Here is a 19,811-nt window from a genome sequence, read left to right as displayed (position 1 = left end):
AATAACCTCATCAAAAAATACTTCACATGCTCCACTATCCCCTCCTAGATCATTTCCTCTTCTGTCTTCACTATCAAGTAGGATTTGATGCTTTGAGGGTAGCCTGGGCACCATCAAGTTAGACAGCTCATCTTAAGCAACGTAGCATCTCTCACTCTGTTCTCCATCCAAGAAACCCTTCACAGAAACAACATGGGACTTTGGGGAGTTAGGGGATGTCACAGCTGAAGGCCTGTGTCCTTTGTACTTGCAGTAGAGCCTCCTACACAAGTGTCATACGGAGAAGTGAAGACAATCTGTCTGAGGCTGTCAGCTACTGTCCAGGACCTTGGGCAAGGCAACAATTTATGAGATGCCTTTAACTCTGAGTGCAGGAGAGGGCTTCATCAAACAGACTTTGCTGGCTGTGTTGTATGTACATTCACAAAGTAATTTACAGTTCCCTTGGAAACATGAGAAAGTTTGGGTCTAAATTTAGAGCGTTCACTCTGAGCTGATGTAATAAGCTCAAAGAATATTCAGAATGAAGAAACATGGGACAATTCACCCATCAATTTATAAATATCAAACCCATCCATTGCGTCACTGAGACCACAGTTGCTCCTTCAGGAGGTTAGCACCCCACCTGCTTCTCACAGTCAGGGGACAGAGGGGAAGTAACTACTTTTCTGCCTGCTCCAGGAACTCTAGTCCTCAGTGCATTATTTTCTGGTTTACTCCTTTGCCTTCTCAGTTGTGTGAGGCCCCATGACATTTGCCATCTGTCTTCTGTTAAATTTTCTTGCAAAGTGTCTCAGTGTGTGGCCCCAAGGAACAGCAGCATGCAAAGCTCTGGATGTGGCCAGATTGCATTTTCAAGATTCATCCACATGCTGGTTTCCTAAGGAAGGTTCTGACAGCCTGTGAGGTAATGCACATCCATTTCCAGAGAGCAGGCGTGAGGCAGAGCACTGGAAGGAATAAAAGCACCAGAGAAGCGCCACCTTTTTTTGTTAACATATGGGCTTTTGACTGTCCCTGGGAACACAATTCCTTCCCTGGGCATGATAATTGATCACCTCTTGCCTGAATTGGGGATGAGTCCTCCAACTGATCTTGCTCGGCTTCCTGCCTGTCGCCCTCCCAGCCATTCTCCAGACGGCTGGAGAGAGGAGCCGGCCAGCACCGCGGCTGCTCACTGGCACCCCCTGCTGGGCTGTAACACTGTGACCTTCCCACCATTTGCCCTGCAGTTCCTTACTTTCACCACACCACACACACCTTACCTCACAAACTCCTTAATTTTGAGGCTCTGATATCACCTCTTCCAGGAAGTTTTCCATAATTCTCACCATGATTCTGGGGTAATTGCTTCTCCTTTTCACTCCCACAGCCAGCACTCTATCACTGCACTTTTATGTTGCCTCGGTAATCTATTTTTATATTTCTGTCTTCTCAGACTGTGAGCTCCTTAAGGACAAGGACTGAACTGCGTTGGGAAAGTGTTGGAGGGTTATAGCAGAGGAATGACATAATCTGACCTACGTTTTGAAAGATCACGCGGCTGCTTATGGAGAATGGTCTCGTGAGTTGGGGAGGGGCGCAAGTTGGAAGTAGAAAGACCAGTTAGAAGGCAGGTGAGACATGATGGTGGCTTGGACCAGGATGGCAGTGGAAGCACAAGTATGTCACGGTCAGATTCTAGACCCCTTTCGAAGAAGAATTAGTGGGATTTGCTGATGGATTGATAGTAGGTGAGAGAAAGAAGGAAGTTAAAGATGGTGCCGGATATTTTGGCCTGTGGAAATAGAAGATTGGCATTGCATTAACTATGACGGGAAAGATCACAGAGGATCAGGTTTAGAATAGGGAGTAATTAAAGGTTCAACTGGGGACATATAAAATTTGAGATAGCTATTAGAACTCCAGGAAGTCATATTGAGGGGAACGTTGAATTTATGAATCTGGAATTCAGGGAGAAGTTGGGCTGGAGATGTAAGTTTGGTGAATATTCATGGAAATGGGTGGGGTGAGCGTAGGAGGAGAAAAGAAAGAATCTGACGACTGATCCCTGTGGCACTCCAGCGTTTAGAGATTTCATTGATGAGGAGAGCCCAGCAAAGGAGAATGAGAAGGAGCGACTATGGAGGTGAGAGGGGAACCAAGAGTGGATTCATTGATACCAACTGAAGACCATATTTCAGGTGGAGAATACAATTCTGTTAAGAGTTGAGAATAGATTTAATAAGATCTGTTAGTCCTATTAGATCTTCAGTCTGAGGATTGAGAACCGACCATTGGATTTGAAAATGTGAAAGTCATAAATGATTTAAGAACAGTGGAAAATAGATGATACTAATAGAGAGGATATCTGCTGGACTGATGTCCTTAAGTAAGAGAGAGGGATAAGGTCCAATATGCAAACGAAGGGGACTGGTTTTAGATAAAACCTAGTCACTAGAGGAAAGGCAGAGATATGGCCATAAAAGCAAGCTGGTTTGTAGATGGGAAGGTGGGAGTGGATGCAGTTTCTCTTTTGATTGCTTCCTTTTCTCAAAGAAATAAGAAGCCAGGTCGTCAGCTGAGCGCGAAGGTGAGAGCAGATGTCTTATTCATCTCTGCACCATCCTCTTGTCCCCAGCAATTAACATGATGCCTGGCACGTGGTTGGCATTAACACAGGTTGGTAAATAAGTGAATTGGAGATCTGCCAAATGACTTCACATTAGGGTTTTGGTTTTCTTTTCTGTCTTGGAGATGTAATTTCACTCTAGTTTTGATCTGTTTTATGTGTTCAGAACATTTGTTGGAATTATGCAAAAAGAAGGGATATCATGATAGAAAACAACATATTTTTGACTAAAAATATAATAGATGAGTGATTTCACATTATATGCATATAGTGTGTTTATATGTACATGTACGCATGTTACAAATTTACCTGCTTTTGCACCAACTTAAATATTTGTTAATAATACCAGATACAATATATATTAAATGAGAAGCAAATCCATTATAGACGTTGACAACATTCTACCAGATATAAAAATACAGACACTTTCAAGAGATTGGGAGAAGTCGGGTCCATGCATGACCAGCACAGCTCTGTGTGTGTGTGTGTGTTGGTGAGTGGGCTCTAGGTAGCCCCTCGAGCTACATTATAGAAATCACTATACCTCATCTACCTAGTCCTAAGTCTGGCCTGGGTAGGACCATGTCCTGTTCTGCCTTCCCAGCTGATGATTTCTGACCAGCTATTTCTCAGTGACTTAACCTAAAAAGCTCCTAATATTATATCATATTGTCGAGAGAAGAACATGAGGAAAGGCTTCTTTAAAAAATCTAAAAGCCAAGGTGGTGGGGGTTAGATAAGCAAGGAAGAGGGTGTGAATTACTAAAAAACAGAGCTGAAAAGTTATGTAGAAGCGTGACATATTTTGCATTTGGAAGTCTTCCCAACCCGAAGCTAGCTGCAGTGGTAACAGAGGGGGAAAAGCTGGCATCTGTTGGATGACGGTGGAGTCTCTGGGACTGCCGTGATTTCAATCTGTGGAGGGGCTGCCTGTTTATCTTCTCCCAAGCAGGGGCTCTTGAAGAATACAGCTGGTAGGCAGTGCAGTCAATTTTAGTTTGCCTCATTTATCTCCTTTTTTTATATCTTATTTTTCTCTTTTATTTTATATCTTATTATTTCTTATTTTAGCTTTTTCCCTTCTCTCTTCCCCCTTCTCTTTCAACCAATTCATAGAATTCATTGTGAAAAGCAGGCAGCAGGACACGGAAACTAGTCTCATAAATTATGACAAGATGACCCCCCATCAGGTTGGCTCCGAACCACAAGAGTGGTAGGGGGCTTAAGTAGGAACAAGATGAAAGTGAGTGGAAGTGAAGTGGTCCCAGGGTCATGCCTGAAGAGAGGGTGGAAGACCAGAAGAGAGATGGCTTAAAGCACTGATATTGAATTTTAGGGCTCTGAAATTATATTGACTGCATTATTGGAACATTGAGAGTGAGAAGGTGGTCTCAAGGCCAACTCATGCAAACAGAGGTTGCATTTGGAAGCCCTGAACCATGACTGGATGTGTTTTCTGTCGAGACAGATGCACACAGAGCAAGCAGAGGAAAGAGGAGAATGCTTCCACCTGCATTTGCCCTGGCATGCTTCAGCCATTAGCTCTTCTCTTTCCAAGCATTCAAACATATTAAATAGGAAAAGTCTCGTCAATTGCCCGAGACTATATTTATTCAAATCAGCCAGAATGGGTTTCTCAAAGCAAATGTCAACATATCAGAGAGGTGCAAGTGATCTAGGAGAACACAGTCTTGAGACAACTCTGAAACAGGTTATCACACTCAAAGACAGTTGATACATTTCCAGGCTCTACAAATTTACCTATATTGTATACCATGTTGTAAAATTTCAATACTTTTCCAAATGTTCAGTGCTATTCTGGTTTTAGAAGGCTGTAATACGTGTGAAATGGGTTGTAAAGATAGTAACATATTCACCCTTGTATATTTACAGCACATTCCTGCAGGCAACTTGTAGCTCAGTGGAACATTTACTCTGTAGTATAATTTTTCAATAATATTACATACATTAATAAAGGTAATTTAGAAAAAGCCCCATAAAGTCATTTGACATTTTTTGCAAATTGCCAGAGTAATAAAAATGCCTTTACATTATGCTGCAATGGAAAGCTGTGCCCTTTTGCTTGATTAAGTCCCTTCAGCGTTTACAACTAGATATTTGTGTGTCACTTTATTGCCATCTTATTTTAATTTGAGCTATGGATTTCCTGCTCTGAATGGCGCTACCCTTATAGTTTTGGAGAAGCGCACTCTTATCTTGCACAGCAGGAAGATCAGAGGCATGAATCCTGGCCTAGAATGTCCTATCTCTACTAACTGCTCGTGATACTTAGATTATACCCCAGGCCCCCAGTTCAATCAGGTTTTCCAGTCAATGCTTAGCAAGTGTTTATTCATCATCTTCTATATGCTTAGCTCTGGTAGTGACTGTGGGGGATACTGAAGTAAGATTGTAGTCTGGGGTAAGAAGTTTTTAAATAGCTTTGCTAAGGGTCTGGGGTAGAGGGTAAGACAGCCCCAGTACGTGTTTCAGCTTCCGTAGATGATCGCTACATTTCTCTGCTGGAACCAAGGAGAATTGTCTTAGCTCTGAGAAAGAGGAAAGACTGGGAAGAAAGAGGAGGGAGGGTCTATGAGAAAAGAAGATGGTGAGTTAGTAAGGAAGGAAGAAGAAAAGGGAATGCAAAAAGACAGATTCTGAGATTGCTCCTTAGTTTGAGAAGTGATTTCCTTCTTTGGAAACCTTTAGGAAATTTTACTGTTCCTACAGATGATCTGGTTAGGGGTTGATTTTTTGGGGTGTAGGATCTGCAGAGGAATCTGATAGAGGACTGGATTTCTAACTGATGTATGCTTAAGCCACAGGGGCTCATAAAACCATGTTTACGGGAGAGCTTTAGGCTTCATCTGGCCATGGACTTGGGGGGTGGTCTGTGTCCATTAAATCTAGATCTCTTGGAACAGGGAGGCCCCCAGCCAACTTTTGAGTTAAACCATAATCAGAGACTCCAATCAAAATACTTATAACCAGATCAGAAAATTAAAACCAACACACAAAGCCAAGCCATCTGATAGAGACAATATAACAAAGTGGTACTTTGTGAGTTATGGCTGTGCTGGTCAGGAGAGGAAGGACCCCTGCAAGATGAGGGTGGGTTTTAAAGAGCTTCTTGATTTCCTGACCAAGCAATCTAAGACCCCTTTAAAGGAATATGTGAGACTCAATGGGGGCCTTAGATGGTCTAAGGATTTGGCTCAGCTGAACAGAATTTGGGGGCATGCAAAGAAAGAGGTGCACCCACAAACAGATGCATGGCAGGTAGAGGAAGTGTGGCTGGCCCACCACTGGGTTCCTTACTCCTTGGCCTATGGTCAGAACTTTCTGGGCCCTGATTCCTACAAATATGTTAGGTCCAGACTCAAACCTGTCCTTCACACACCACGTCCCAGAAATAACAAATACCGTAGTTCATTCACTCATTCATTCAAAAAGGCGGGTAGCATTCTTATTGCTATAATTACAGTGGTAAATAATACAGGCAGAGTTTCCGTCCTGTCCCATGGGAGAGACAGAGGCCTAGCCTATAAACCCACACAATGAGACAACTCTAAATTGTAACTGATAACTTGGAGAGAACCAACAGGATGCTGTTGGAGGCCACTGCAGGGCCTTGCTGGGGAGATGATGTTTAACCTGGGACCTGAAGAAATGATCAAGAAAAAGTCATGAAGAGAGTATGGGAACAGAGAAAGGAATGACTCAGGGAGAGGGGAAAGTGTGTGTGAAGGCCATGAGTGGGGAGTGAATTTGATGCTTTGGAAGATGTTTGAAGATCAACATGGCAGAGTTAGTAAGACAGTAAGAAGCCTGAGACAGAGCTAGGGAGAGAGTTGGACCAGATAATTTAAAGCCTTGTAAGCCAAACACAGGAATTTAGGTTCTGTGCTGACTACAATGAGAATTCATCAGAAGATTTTGAGCAGAAGTGTTAAACCTGTTCAAAGATTTTTTTTTTTCATTTCTTGGTTTCTCTGTGAAAAATTTTAACAATACATTCAACACAAAAAGTGTTGACTTTACAGGCGTGTGCAAGCCGCAGTCATCTATGCTACAGAAAATGGCATAACCTGCTAAGGTTTACTCATTACGGGTCCCGGAGCAGCCAACAGATGGATAATAACATTTAGTCACTACCGACTGGTAATTACAGTATGCATTTAAAGAAGAAATAAGTACGTTTCCTGCTTCAAGTTCTCTCTTACGAAACGGAGAACCAATATCTCCCACATTGTATACCAGAGACGCAATCCATAGCCCCAGAACTGATAGAAAACTCCCTGAGGTTAATAATTCATGCATGACTTGTGATTGCAGTTGTACGTTATATCTGTTTTCATTAGATGTTCCCCTTTATTGAGTTTTCACAGTGCACATCAGCAGCCTCTATGTGCCCCTGTTCAAAATAAGCTGCTTGCTTTTAAAATGTTCTGGACTATATAATTTCATTTGGGCCATTATGGGAAACACATGGTTCCTGTGTGTCTGGCTTTTTAAATCTTTTCACACTCTTGTCTAAGACTGTGGTTTGGATATTGATCCCAAACTATGTAGGTCTGAAGAATCGTGGCTGCCATTTTTTTATGGATGGATTTACCCCTCCTGCTCCTCAGTGCAGAATTTTCTGATCCTAAGAGGAGGGTTTCTAATTTAGGTCATTTTGCAAGAAGGCATTGCATGTACTTTGACACAAACAAAGCTCTTGGTTTGCATGCAGCCAAGAGAATGACAGCCCAGTCATTCAGGTCCTGATGCTTATACTCAGGGAGCTGCTATATCAGAACCAGAGTTTGGGCTCTGACCTGGCTCTCTACCAAATCCTGGGTCAGAAACTGGGCTCTGCCACATCTTCCTCTGAGGGATTCATTGTTCCATCCACAAAATGGCTATTATTTTTTTCTTTTAGTTTTCTGGGACCAGATAGAAATTTCTGAAATAAGGGCTGCCTTGTAGCTATGGGTGACATAGTTTTAAAAATCAAATGGAAGCTATATTGCTGTGAAGACACAACTCATATGTATAGATTGATAGACAGATATGTACAGATACACAAATTATTAAGAGTAGCCATCTCTGGATGGTGATATTTTAATTATTCCTTTTGTTATTGACATTTTCTAACTTTTTTACAATGAACCCAAATTATTTGTATAATGAAAAAAATGTAAAAAAAAAAATCTCATTCTTGGTGCTCAGAGCAAGGGAACTGTAAGCCATGGTGAGCTGAGAAAAGGAGAGAATTAATGGCCTTAAGACAGCCTACAGGACCAGCCACCCCACGAGGCACTTGGGGTGTGGCTGCCTTGGACTTTGTTGTGTGTATGTGTGTTCATGTGTATGTACATGTGTGTATGCGTATTTATATGGGCATGCATTTATGTGTATTGTGTGCATGTGTGTGTTATATGTATGGGCATGCATGTATGAGTTCATGAGTGTGGGCATGTGTGTTATGTTTATGTATATATGTGGTATGTTATATGCATGTGCTTGTGTGTATGCATATTCATGTGTGTTTGTGTTCCAGACGCTCAAAACCATCCTATGCTGCCCCCTGGGACATGAGCCCAGCATTCTTCATCTGGGATCTCTCACTCTTCACTTGGGTTTCTATCTTCTGTAAGTAATGGTGGTATGGAGCCGGGGGAGGAGTGGGTGCTGAGGGGGTGGGGAGGAGAGAGGCCTGGTCCCTTCCCAGTGCCCCACACCAGCAGTGAATTTGTTCTTCTTTCTTGGTCTTCCTCCTGCTTCTCTGAAGGTTTTCACTTCTCCTCCTCTCCACTCCTCCTCCTCTGGTTTTATTCCTGCTCTTTTTTGGAGGGTGGGCAGGGGGCAGGAGGGAAAGGCGTGGTTCTTACATCATTCATTTTGCTGCCTTCTTCCCAGCCCTTGTTTATGGCTAGCATGTTTAGCATTCAGTCACTTCTGCTTTTGACTTAATAAAGTCAAACTTTTGGAACTTACATTTTCTCTATGAAACAGCAAATTAAAAAGTCTTGGTCCTTTTGTGAATCAGAAGCACAGGGACCTCAAGACTGTTGCCTCTGCTGTGCCTTTTACAATGCCTATTTGGAAATATGATTTCTGTGTTGTCTCTGTTTTCTTGTTGTTGTTAGTTGCTTTCTATTCTTGATTTTGTATTCTTTCTATTTGTAGGCAAAGAGTTGCTTCTGAGGCAATGAAGGGCTTGGCTCTGTGTGGTCAGGGAGATGTGCGGAGCTCAACAATAGGAAATTCCTCAGTTAATATCACCAAATTTCATTCCGGCATATGTAATATGGGACCAATTATGTCTTCAGATTGTTATGAGGATTTAATGAGATAATCCACGAGAAACCTTTAACACACTGCTTGGCATGTAGAAAGGGCTCAATAAATGTTGCCTGTTATTATTATTACTAACACTATCATGCTGCTCATTGCTTTCCACTGGGAAATGAAAATAGACTCCTGGATTCACTGTCCCTGCCTGTGAACAGAGGTGGTTTTGGAAGCCGTGGCAGCACCCAGTGACCTTCTCCTCAAACTCAACTTCTCTGAATTAGGTGAGCCCCTGAGCCCTTGTAGGTAGCCTTATCTTACCTCCCACATCCCGCTCTAAGGAGCCTTCAGGGATTTTTAAAATTTATTTTTAATTTTTATTTATTTATCTATTTTTGAGACAGAGTCTTACTCTGTCACCCAGGCTGGAGTGCTGTGGTGTGATCTCGGCTCACTGCAACCTCCACCATCTGGGTTCAAGTGATTCTCCTGCCACAGTCTTCCAAGTAGCCAGGCCTACAGGTGCGTGCTACAACGCCGGGTAATTTTTGGTATTTTTAGTAGAGACAGGGTTTCACCATGTTAGCCAGGATGGTCTGGGTCTCCTGACCTTGTGATCTGCCTGCCTTGGCCTCCCAAAGTACTGGGATTACAGGCGTGAGCCACCACGCCCTGCACCTTCAGGGATTTTGTAACTTCTAAGTCTGGTGGTCGGTAGCTCTCTGTGTTCCTCTACCCACCTCAGACCAGGCCAAGGTGAATGCTCATATGTAGCACATGGAGACCTAGGCGTGCTGGCTCAGCTTTGGAGCAGTGGAGGCAAGTAGAAGCCACTGGAGGAAGCCAATCAACCACCCACCCTCCCAGGTGAGATGCAGTGTTTCCAGGTTCAAGGCTTCTGATATTCACTTTGGTGACCCCTGGAGGTCCACCAGCAAACCTGTGGTTAGGACTTAGCCTGCAGCTGTTCTATTCCAGAGGCAGCCAGGGGAGCACAGGGAGGGAGTGGGTGTGACTCTGAGCTGTTCTGGTTCCCTCCATGCCAAGAAAGCAGCCTGGTGTGATACTGCACCAACACCAGAGAGTGGGCTAGTCAATGCTCAAGCTGCCTGGGCATACTTTGGGTCCTTCCTTGAGTCAGGGAAGACCTGGCTCCAATCTAAGAGGATTATTTTTCTGTAGGTCCTGGCATCTGACCCAAGTATCAGCCTACCAGTATTGCCACCTGCTGACACATTTACGTGATAACAGATTATGAGAGATTCGGCAAAGATCCTGAACTGTCTTATCCACAACGGTACAGACCACTTGGAGTGGAAGGAAACACTATATGGAAATTGCCATCTGCGCAAGCAGCCTGATTAGATGACATCTGCAGACCTCCATAGAACCAGCTGGTAAAAACCATTCTTCCCAGGATGGTCTGCTCCTCCTTTGCTCTCACATACACAAACACACGTGCATGCATGTGCACACACCAGACGCATGTATGTGCACAAACATACACATAAACACACACATGCCCATAGAAATTCCCAGGGTACCACAGGCCCTGAGTATCTCAAGGGTGGGCTAGTCCCACAGGATGTCTTAAGGGCCTTCATTCCTCTCCCTTTTCTTCCTCTTTTTCTTTTTCCTCTGCACATGCTAGATTCTTGAATATATTCAGCGGTTCTGCAGACCTGTTAGGAGTCAGTTTGTGCGGGTACTGGGTCAGTTGCTAAATGAATAGCCCTGAAGACTAGATACTCATGGCTGCCATCTGTCTCTGAAAAGGCATTAGTAAAGATTAAGGTGGAGGGGGAAACAAGAAAGATGAAGCTACCAGGAAATGCTGAGACTTTACCAACAGGTCAGAAGCAGCATGGGGATCTCATGGGATGGTTAGCATCTTGGGCCTCAACTGGGCTGGATTTTTGAAGAGCTTCTCTTTCTCCTGCTCTCACAAGAGACAGGAGAGGCCTCTGAGTTAAGACGGCTGGGAAAATCCTGCCACTTTTCATTTGAGATTTGAGCCTCCCTCCCCAAGGCTTCCTTCTTTGTAACTCAGAAGTCTCAGTTTTTCTGCCCAACCACAGATGGACTCCACCTGCATCCTCTCAGCCACCTTCACTTCAATCATGCTTTGCTTTTGACACCTGCTCATCCTGCAGTGTGGGCTCACTGTCCCACCATGCCTATTTTCTCCCTTAGTCCACCCGTGCCTGGCTTCCCTTCCTTCTCCCATCTGGCTTTAGATCTTGGGCCTGTCACTCAAACTGCTCTCCTGGAGGAGGGTCAGCTCCCTCACTCTCGTGCATTTACTGCATCTTTTGGAAAAGTCCCAACACTCTATCAATGGACCCTCTGCCTTATCTGGGACCATGGAGAGAAAACTATTTCCAATCTTGTCATTTGGGGCCATAAAAGTTTCATGGCCTCTGGATTCAGCAGGGCCCAGGTGGGGCTTCACAGTCACTCCCTCTGTTCCTTTCCCATCAGATCCTCACTCCTCTCCTGAAGCCCTAGTCCCTTGCAACTGTGAGCTGAGTTTAACTTTAGCAATGACAAAAATGGAGATATTTAGGTAGAATCCTCTAAGACCTAGCTCAGGGACCACCTTCTCTAGGGAGATCTCCCTGATAGCTGAGGACCTCTCCCAATGCTGGGTTAAGCTCTCTGCTCTGGGCTCCCAGAGTGGCTTGTGAGACAGCTCATAGCTCATAACATGTATCACATGTATCACTGTTATGTAAACAGGCCTTTCACCCTGTTTACTTGCCTTCTGGACAATGAGCTCCGGGAGAACAAGGACTGTACATTCTATCTCTGTAGCTAGAGTGCCTGGCACTAAGTAAGTGCTCAGCACATTCTGTTTGATGAGTGAATGAATGAAGTCTTCCTTCATAGAAACATGGACTTTGACCAGGTGGGTTGTGTGGGATACAGCAGTTAGGGGTAGTCGCTCTTCCTAAAAGGGCCCATAAAAATCTAGGGGGTCCTGAGAAACCATCTGCAGCATGGGAGTCTGAAAGCACAGTTAAGTTGTTTCCATGTATCTGTGGCATCCCACATGTTGTTAACTGCTAATTTTAGGGGAAGGGGAGTAATTTCCTCCCTTGTTCTTTTTTTCCCATACAGATACATTCACCCTTAGCTTGAAGTCTGGATTATACGACCCCACTACAAGCTGGTGGAAGGCAGACTGTGAAGGGGATGAAGGTAGTTTGTGATTCTCTCCTCTCATTGCAACCTTTTGTTTCATCTGACCAAAGAACTCAAGAGCTCAGAATTTCCAAGCTAAAAGGGCCTTATAGATTATTTGGCCCAATTGCCTGCCTTTGCACTTGAGGAAACTGAGGCCCAAAGAGATTTACAGCCTGCTTAAGGCACCTAGTTGGTAAGAGGGGTGATCTAGAAGCCAGGCTGCCCAGCCTCCAGTCTGCTGCTCTGCCATGCCACGTGGCTTCTCACAGGAGAAGCCTCAGTTACATTTCTCCAATGGGGGATTTTGACACTGTGGCAGTAGGATGGGGGAGATGCTTTTGGACACACCATCCCAGAGGCACAGACGTAGACCCTGCTGAATGTAGCCTGGCGGCTGGTATTCCCTCAGCCCTTTATGGATTCCCTCTGCCGCCTATCTCAGCAGCAGGTAGAGCTATCTGCTCCCAGCTTGGCAGGATTGTAGCTCTTATTGATGAAAGAGAAATCAAGCCAAGCCTGAAAAATGACTTAGCATTTTGAACGTCGGACAGACATAGACCAATGGGTTCTCTCCTTATATGTTACATGGTTCAGTGACTTGGGTGTACTTCTATAAAGAATTGCTGTGGTTGTACCCAGCCCAGGTCTCACCTGTCATCTCTGAGCTCTCTGGGAACACAGAGCCTGACACGCTGAGAGTGGACATGTGCTTTGGATATTATGTCAGGTGTGCCATGCCATTCCACGCCGCATTTTTCTCTGTCCCAGGCTCCCACTCAGAGGCAGCTAATGCAGCAGCCGAAAAAGAGGAAGCGGAAGTCAGCAACTGAGGTGAGCATGTAATGGGGCTCAGTGTCGTGCATTGGTGTCTCCCTTCTGTCTGCTCCCTTTGAGGTCCTGGGACTCCTCTACACTGCCACACTTTCACTCTGGATGGCCAAATCAGATATTCAGACCTAATGCATCCCACAGGCGTTGGGAGTGCCTTCTGTGTGCAGGCACTGTTCTGGGCCCTGAGGCTCAGCAGTGAACAAAGTGCCCTGCTCGAAAGTCTAGTGGGGCAAAAGACAACACACAATAGTGATGTGACAGGATATCAGGGCTGTAACTTTTACAAAGAAGATAAACACTGGGAACAGCGTTTGGGACTGCATGGGCACTGGGGGCTGCTGCAGTGCAGGTGGGCGGGGAAGGCTGTCAGAGGAGGAGGTATTTCAGCAGAGACCTGGATGGGGAGAAGGAGCTGGCCATGCTCAGGCCTGGGGAAGAGTCGGTGCAAAGGCCCTCCCAGGCCATGCTTGGGGTGTGTGAGGGCTGGGCAGAGGCTGCCATGGCTGGAGCCTGGGAAGCTGGGGGTGGGGGGACAAAGGTGAGAGAAGCGGGGACCTGTAAGGCCTAGTGGATGAGTAAAAGGAGTTTAGACTGTGAAGCCCGGGAGAGCTGTAAGGGAGTGAAGAGTGACAGGATCTGATTTGTATTTGTAAAAGATGACCCCGAACATCACTGTTTGTAACAGCATGATTCACAATAGCCAAAAGGTGGGAAAAGCTCAAATGTCCATTGAGAGATAAATGGATAAACAAAATGTGGCATATATATACCATAGCATACTATTCAGTCTTAGAAAAGAAGGAGATTCTGACACATGCTATACCACAGATGCACCGTGAAGTCATCATGTGGAGTGAGATAAGCCAGTCATACGGGACAGCAGGAGTTACCGTGTAACGGGTGCAGCGATGCAGCCAGCATGAAGGAAGAGTTCTGGAGATGGACAGTGGTCACGGTGGGACAACAGTGTGAATGTACTTAATGCCAGTGAATTCGACACTTCAAATTGTTAAAATGGTATATTTTGTTACGTATCTCTTACCAGAACAAAAGCAAACACCGAAGACCACCCTGCCTTCTGTATGGAGAATCTAGAAAGACTAAGAAAAGGATGAAAACTACACTTATGGAAAAGTTGCAATAATAGGCCAAAAGCTCTCACTAATGCCTTACCCAGATGATTGGTGACATATTGTGGAAATAAAGTTGATCCAGACTTGCTGTTGAGCCAGGTGTGAGGGCTGAGGGAAAGAGAAGTTTATGATCTGTCCCCTGCAGCCACAGAAAGTTAGCTGTGGAAGGGTAGCCACTGAGTCACGGACCACCAGGACTAGATCACAAACATGAGGCCGGGAGAGAGGAGGGGAGCCGTCTGGGGACACACAGGTTTCTGCAGAGGGCCACGATGTGAGCTTAGGTTCCTAACTTGCAGTTTTTTGGTTTTTAAACATTACTTATTTATTTATTATTGTATTATTATTGTTTTTCAGAGACAGAGTGTCTCTGTCATCCAGGCTGGAGTGCTGTGGCATGATTATAGCTTACTACAGCCTCAAACTTCTAGGCTCCCGGACTCGAGTGATCCTCCTACCTCAGCCTCCCAAGTGGCTGGGACTACAGGTATGGATCACCACACCCAGCTGATTTTTAAAATACTTTTTAGACATTAGGTCTCGCTCTGTTGCCAAGGCTGGTCTCAAATTTCTGGCTTCAAGTGAGCCTCCTGCCTTGGCCTCTTAAAGTACAGGCGTTACAGGCATGAGCCTCTGTGCCCAGCTGTTTTTGTTTTTTTAAATCAAGGGTGAAACATTTTCATTTTAGCCATATTTCACCTTTCTAAAAAGGTCGACCAGGTGCCGAGAAAGGGGTGGACAGGGTGAGTTTTTTTCCAGAGATGGACCCTGCTATCCTCACAGGGAAAGGAAGATATGCTTAGGCCTAGTGTTGTTGTAGCTACTCCATAGTTGCTCAGTTTCTCCATCTTCTAAATGGGTCTAGTTGTCTGTCTCTTGGGGTTGTTAAAAGGGTTTGAGTAGACAGAGCTGTATCCAAAACATCTCCCCATCCTCCTAAATGTCTTCTGTGCTTCTTGCCACAGTGTGTGAATTTTTTTTTTTTTGAGACGGAGTTTTGCTCTTGTTACCCAGGCTGGAGTGCAATGGCGCGATCTCGGCTCACCGCAACCTCTGCCTCCTGGGTTCAGGCAATTCTCCTGCCTCAGCCTCCTGAGTAGCTGGGATTACAGGCATGCGCCACCATGCCCAGCTAATTTTTTGTATTTTTAGTAGAGATGGGGTTTCACCATGTTGACCAGGATGGTCTTGATCTCTTGACCTCGTGATCCACCCGCCTCGGCCTCCCAAAGTGCTGGGATTACAGGCGTGAGCCGCCACGCCGGGCCAAAATCCTTATTGTTAGAATCATTCATTCAGATTACAGGCACAGGTCAGAGCATGCTCAAGAGCTGCTGGCCATGCTGCATTCGTTCATCCATTCATTCACAGTGTGCCAAACTCTGCTAAACATAGAGTGGTAGAACTAAGACATTCTCTCTTCCCCACAACAGGTATTCAAAGACAAAAAGAGCATGTGGTCTGCAGTCCAGCAGAGCCCTCTCAATATTGCTTTCATTGCATCTTACTTATTTAAGACAAAGTCTCACTCTGTCACTCAGGTTGGAGTGCAGTGACGCAATCTCAGCTCACTACAACCTCCGTCTCCTGGGTTCAAGCAATTCTCCTGCCTCAGCCTCCCAAGCAGCTGGGATTACAGGCATGCAACACCATGCCTGGCTAATTTTTGTATTTTTAGTAGAGATGGGGTTTCACCATGCTGGCCAGGCTGGTCTCAAACTCCTGACATCAGGTGATCCACATACCTTGGCCTCCCACATTGCTGGGATTACAGGCATGAGCCACCGTGCCCGGCCTGGTTCCACTGTATTTTAGCTGCATGATTTTCAACAAGTATCCTATACTCTCTGAGCCTTGGTTTCTTCATCTGCAAGGTGGGAACAGGGACAGATTTAAGTATGGCCACATGTTCTTTTCTGCTCCTCACATTGATAGGTGGGGTCTACATCCCCTCTTGAATCTGAGCAGCTTGTGATTGCCTCAACCAATAGAGGATGGAGGAAGTGATGTTATGTGTTTTCTGAGGCTACATCATGAAGACCATGAAGCTTCTTCCTTGTTCTCAGGAATACTGAGCCACCACATAAGCCACCACGCTGGAGAGGTCACACTCATGCTGATAATCCCAGCCTGTGAGTTATGCCAGCAGTGGGCAAGACACGTGCATGAAGAAGCCATCTTGGAAACAGATCCTCAAGTCCCCTAGAGACCCGAGCCTCCAGCCATTCTACCACCCAGAGACCAGCTAGTTACATCTGCTCTGCGTTGTTCCAACTCCTCACCCATGGAATCCGTGGGCATAATAGAATGACTGTTATTTTATGCCACTAAATTTTGGGGTGGTGTGTTATACTGATAATCAGAACAAGGCCAAAACAATATTCCTTATAATTAACGTGTACTTTAAATGAAAAATGAAAACCTTACAAAGCATCTAGCTTATTATAGGGCCTCAATAAAATAGGAATTTCCCCTTTCAAAAGAAAGATCCTCACTGTCTAGCAGTAGGGACAGGCATCCTGGTAATAACTAAATACAATGTGTAAACATAACAGATTTGACAACCAAATGCAAAACACATCAGTCAAGGCACTCTAATTTTGTGAGGATTTGGGACTGTGGGATTGGGTCAAGGAAGACTTCAGAAGGAGGAGACATTTGAATGAGACCCTGAGAAGCCAGCAGGATTGTTTGAAGTTTACCAGCAGACAAAATGGGAGACATTTGAGGGAGAGAGACCACGACGTGAGTCTGGCAAAGATCTTGGAGATAATTCCCCTACTCCTACCTGGGCTCCTTGTCAGGCCTTCCTGAACAGGGCAACCAGAGTAGATCCTTGAGGATGAGAGTTAAGTCCTGTCACTGTTCCAACTCCCGTGGTTTCCATCTTGCTCAGAGTAAATGCCAAAGCCCTGCTGGTGACCTGCATGTGGAGGGACCATAATAATTTATCAACCGAACTGGGGCGCTTTGAGAGTGAACAGGGGCACTATTAATAATTCTTCCAGGACAACAGAACAGAACTAATTCAGGATTGTCCTCGGCAATCAAGATGTGTGGTCATCTGACCTATGTGGCGGCTCTAAGGCTTGTTGTACCTGCCTGATTGCGTCTTCCCTGGGCCCACCAGCTCACCTGTGCTCACCCTAGTCCAGCCACACTAGCTTTCCTGATGATTCCTGAATATGCCAGGCAAGTTTATGCACCTCCAGGTCCCTCTGCCTGGGATGCTCTTGCTTCGGAGGGTCACAGACTTGCTCCCTCACCTCCCTCAAGTCTTTACTCAATGTTATTTGAGCGAAGGGCCTTCCTGGCCAGACTATTTAAAGTGGACTCTTTCCATAGCCTCCACTCCTTCCTTGCTTTTCTTATGGCACGCATCACCTTCTAACATGATAAGTAACTTATTATTTATTTTGTCGATATTTTTGTGTCCCCTCACTACAATGCAAGTTCCATAAAGGCAAAGATGTTTGACTGTTTTATTTGCTGCTGCATCCTTGAATGTCTGCAACAATGCCTGACACTTAGTCAGTGCCTAATAAATCTCCTAAGTAAAAGTAGTTGACTGGCCTCCTTAGTGAAATATCATCTCAAAATGAACAGTTCAGGCCATTCAGCCTAAGTGTACTGAAGAATGTTTTGCATGAGAGATTTTTTTTTTTAAGTTAGTAGCTTTTGAAAACAGCCTAGAGCCATGTCTAAAACAAAATGTATGGCCCATGTTGCAGCACAATTTTCTGTTATAAAGTTTCCCTCCACATCTCTTAGTATCATAAATTATTATAGCTGGAAGAAATCAGCTCTAAAATTCTATGATTCTAAGTGACAAGCACTATTATGTCTTTAAAAAATTGAAATGATATATTTTCTGGATAGTCAAGAAAACTGGAGGTCAGGGCAATAAGGGGAAACTGAGGATTTGGACAATTTATGAATCAATTTCTGAGGTTGGCAGACTGTTGGCATTTCTCCCAATTGCTGTGGGGGGCATTTCAATCTCGCCTCTAGCTGCTGGAATAATACTTCTTCCATTTCTTTAGCTCCCCTCTAAAGTCTGCAGATTCGGGTAGATAAATCGTCAGCGGTCCTTCCCATTTCTGAGGCATTAAGCTTAAATCCTGTTAAGGTTCCCCATATATTAAAAATAAAACTTCTATTAACTTTTCCCCTGTCAGTGCGATCAGAGTTAAATTAATTTTTAACACTTGGGTAGAACAGCAGAAGAGAAATGTGCCCCTAGAGCCACCATGCATGGGCTGCTGGTCAGTTAGGGAGACTTGAACCATCACACTGCTGGCGGATGCTGCCCTAACCACTAGGATGTGTTGGGAGGGGCTCTGTTCCCATAGACAGCGCCTCTGGCATTATAAATGATATTGGTGGCATCCCAGGCTACAGCCATCAGGCCATGTGCAGGCAGATTGCTAAGCGAGACATTGAGCCCTGGCCTGGGGGTAGACCACTGAGATGGACAGCCAGCCCAGCCTGCCTGGTTTGGTCATGTGGCATCCTCACTCCTAGAGAAGATGCTCTGTGACTCACCCACTGTGCCCAGGGAAATAGCTTGTTTCTGGGGCTGAGTCTAAAGTGTGTGAGAACATGGGCTCTACACTAGATCTATAAATGAATGTGTTTTAATTGCTTAAAAGCTTGGAGACCTTGAGCAAAAAAATAGAAAAAGGAGCTACTATTGACATAGCACTTACTTTATCTTGGGCACTGAGCAAAGGTATATGTATATGTGTATGCAATATGTCTAATAATATACTCAGTTATAATTTGTAATTTTATTATGTATATATTTGTAAAAGAGAAAGAGGTTTTCCTCACTGACTCCTCCTTCGTATAATTAAGTATTATTTTCTCCCTTTTTAGATGAGGAATCTCAGGTCCTGGGACAAAAATTGGTACCACAGAAGCCATGCAACTGGCAAATGCCAGAGTTGTTTGAACTCATGTCTGTCTGAATAGAAAGCAAGTGTTTTTAACCAAATAATGCAAATTATTCAAAATCTCTGATCCCAGGTTTTCCATCTGTAAAATGGGGAAATAGTACCCACTTCACAGGCTTGTTGTCAAAATCAATGAAGAAAATGTGTGTGAAGGGCTGAGCACAGAGCCTGGTGCAGAGCTTGATAAATGCTAGCTCTTGTAGTAGCAGTAGCAGTAACTAAATTCCCTCTTTCTTGCAAGTCATAAGAAGATCTTTATGCTCAAATTAATGTTATGATTATTAAAAGGATCAATGCAACAAGAAAGCTAACGATCCTAAATATATACGCACCCAATACAGGAGCACCCAGATACATAAGGCAAGTTCTTAATGACTTATAAAGAGACTTAGACTCCCACGCAATAATAGTGGAGACTTTAACATCACATTGTCAATATTAGACAGATCAACAAGACAGAAAATTAACAAGGATATCCAGGACTTGAACTCAGACCTGAACAAGTAAACTTAATAAACATTACAGAACTCTCCATCCCAAATCCACAAAACATACATTCTTCTCTACCACATCACACCTACTCTAAAAGTGACTATATAATTGGAAGTAAATCACTCCTCAGTAATTGCATCGCATTTCACAGGTTTAAATGAAATATTGGTTGGCTGCTTGTTTGTTATTTTCCTCCCTTATTCCTTCCTGTCTCCATTGTTAAGCACAATTGTTGGCATAAAAGAGGTTTTTAATACCCATTTTCTTTTTTTTTTTTTTTTTTTTTTTTTTTGAGACGGAGTTTCACTCATGTTACCCAGGCTG

The 19,811-nt window shown here is 44.4% G+C and overlaps 1 protein-coding gene and 1 long non-coding RNA gene across 10 annotated transcripts in view; one reads left to right on the top strand and one right to left on the bottom strand.

Annotated features, from left to right (window-relative positions):
* The window catches only part of LOC108305350, a 226,398-nt gene extending 211,982 nt beyond the window's left edge, over window positions 1–14,416 (top strand). For 6 of the 8 annotated variants that reach the window (XR_005200517.1, XR_005200515.1, XR_005200520.1 and 3 more), the window contains 7 exons: window positions 1,439–8,248; window positions 8,786–9,174; window positions 9,636–9,757; window positions 10,073–10,287; window positions 12,011–12,091; window positions 12,845–12,907; window positions 13,736–14,416. This is a non-coding gene — a long non-coding RNA (uncharacterized LOC108305350). The remainder of the gene's footprint in view (window positions 1–1,438; window positions 8,249–8,785; window positions 9,175–9,635; window positions 9,758–10,072; window positions 10,288–12,010; window positions 12,092–12,844; window positions 12,908–13,735) is intronic. The other 2 variants (XR_005200519.1, XR_005200516.1) reach the window with 2 other exon arrangements.
* Window positions 1–19,811, bottom strand: part of TNR (tenascin R) — a 410,842-nt gene that overhangs the window by 103,394 nt on the left and 287,637 nt on the right. The window lies entirely within an intron of this gene.

The sequence above is a fragment of the Cebus imitator genome, unplaced genomic scaffold (assembly GCF_001604975.1).
Source record: "Cebus imitator isolate Cc_AM_T3 unplaced genomic scaffold, Cebus_imitator-1.0 Scaffold62, whole genome shotgun sequence".
NCBI classification, from domain to species: domain Eukaryota; kingdom Metazoa; phylum Chordata; class Mammalia; order Primates; family Cebidae; genus Cebus; species Cebus imitator.
This window is presented reverse-complemented; position numbering and strand designations above follow the sequence as displayed.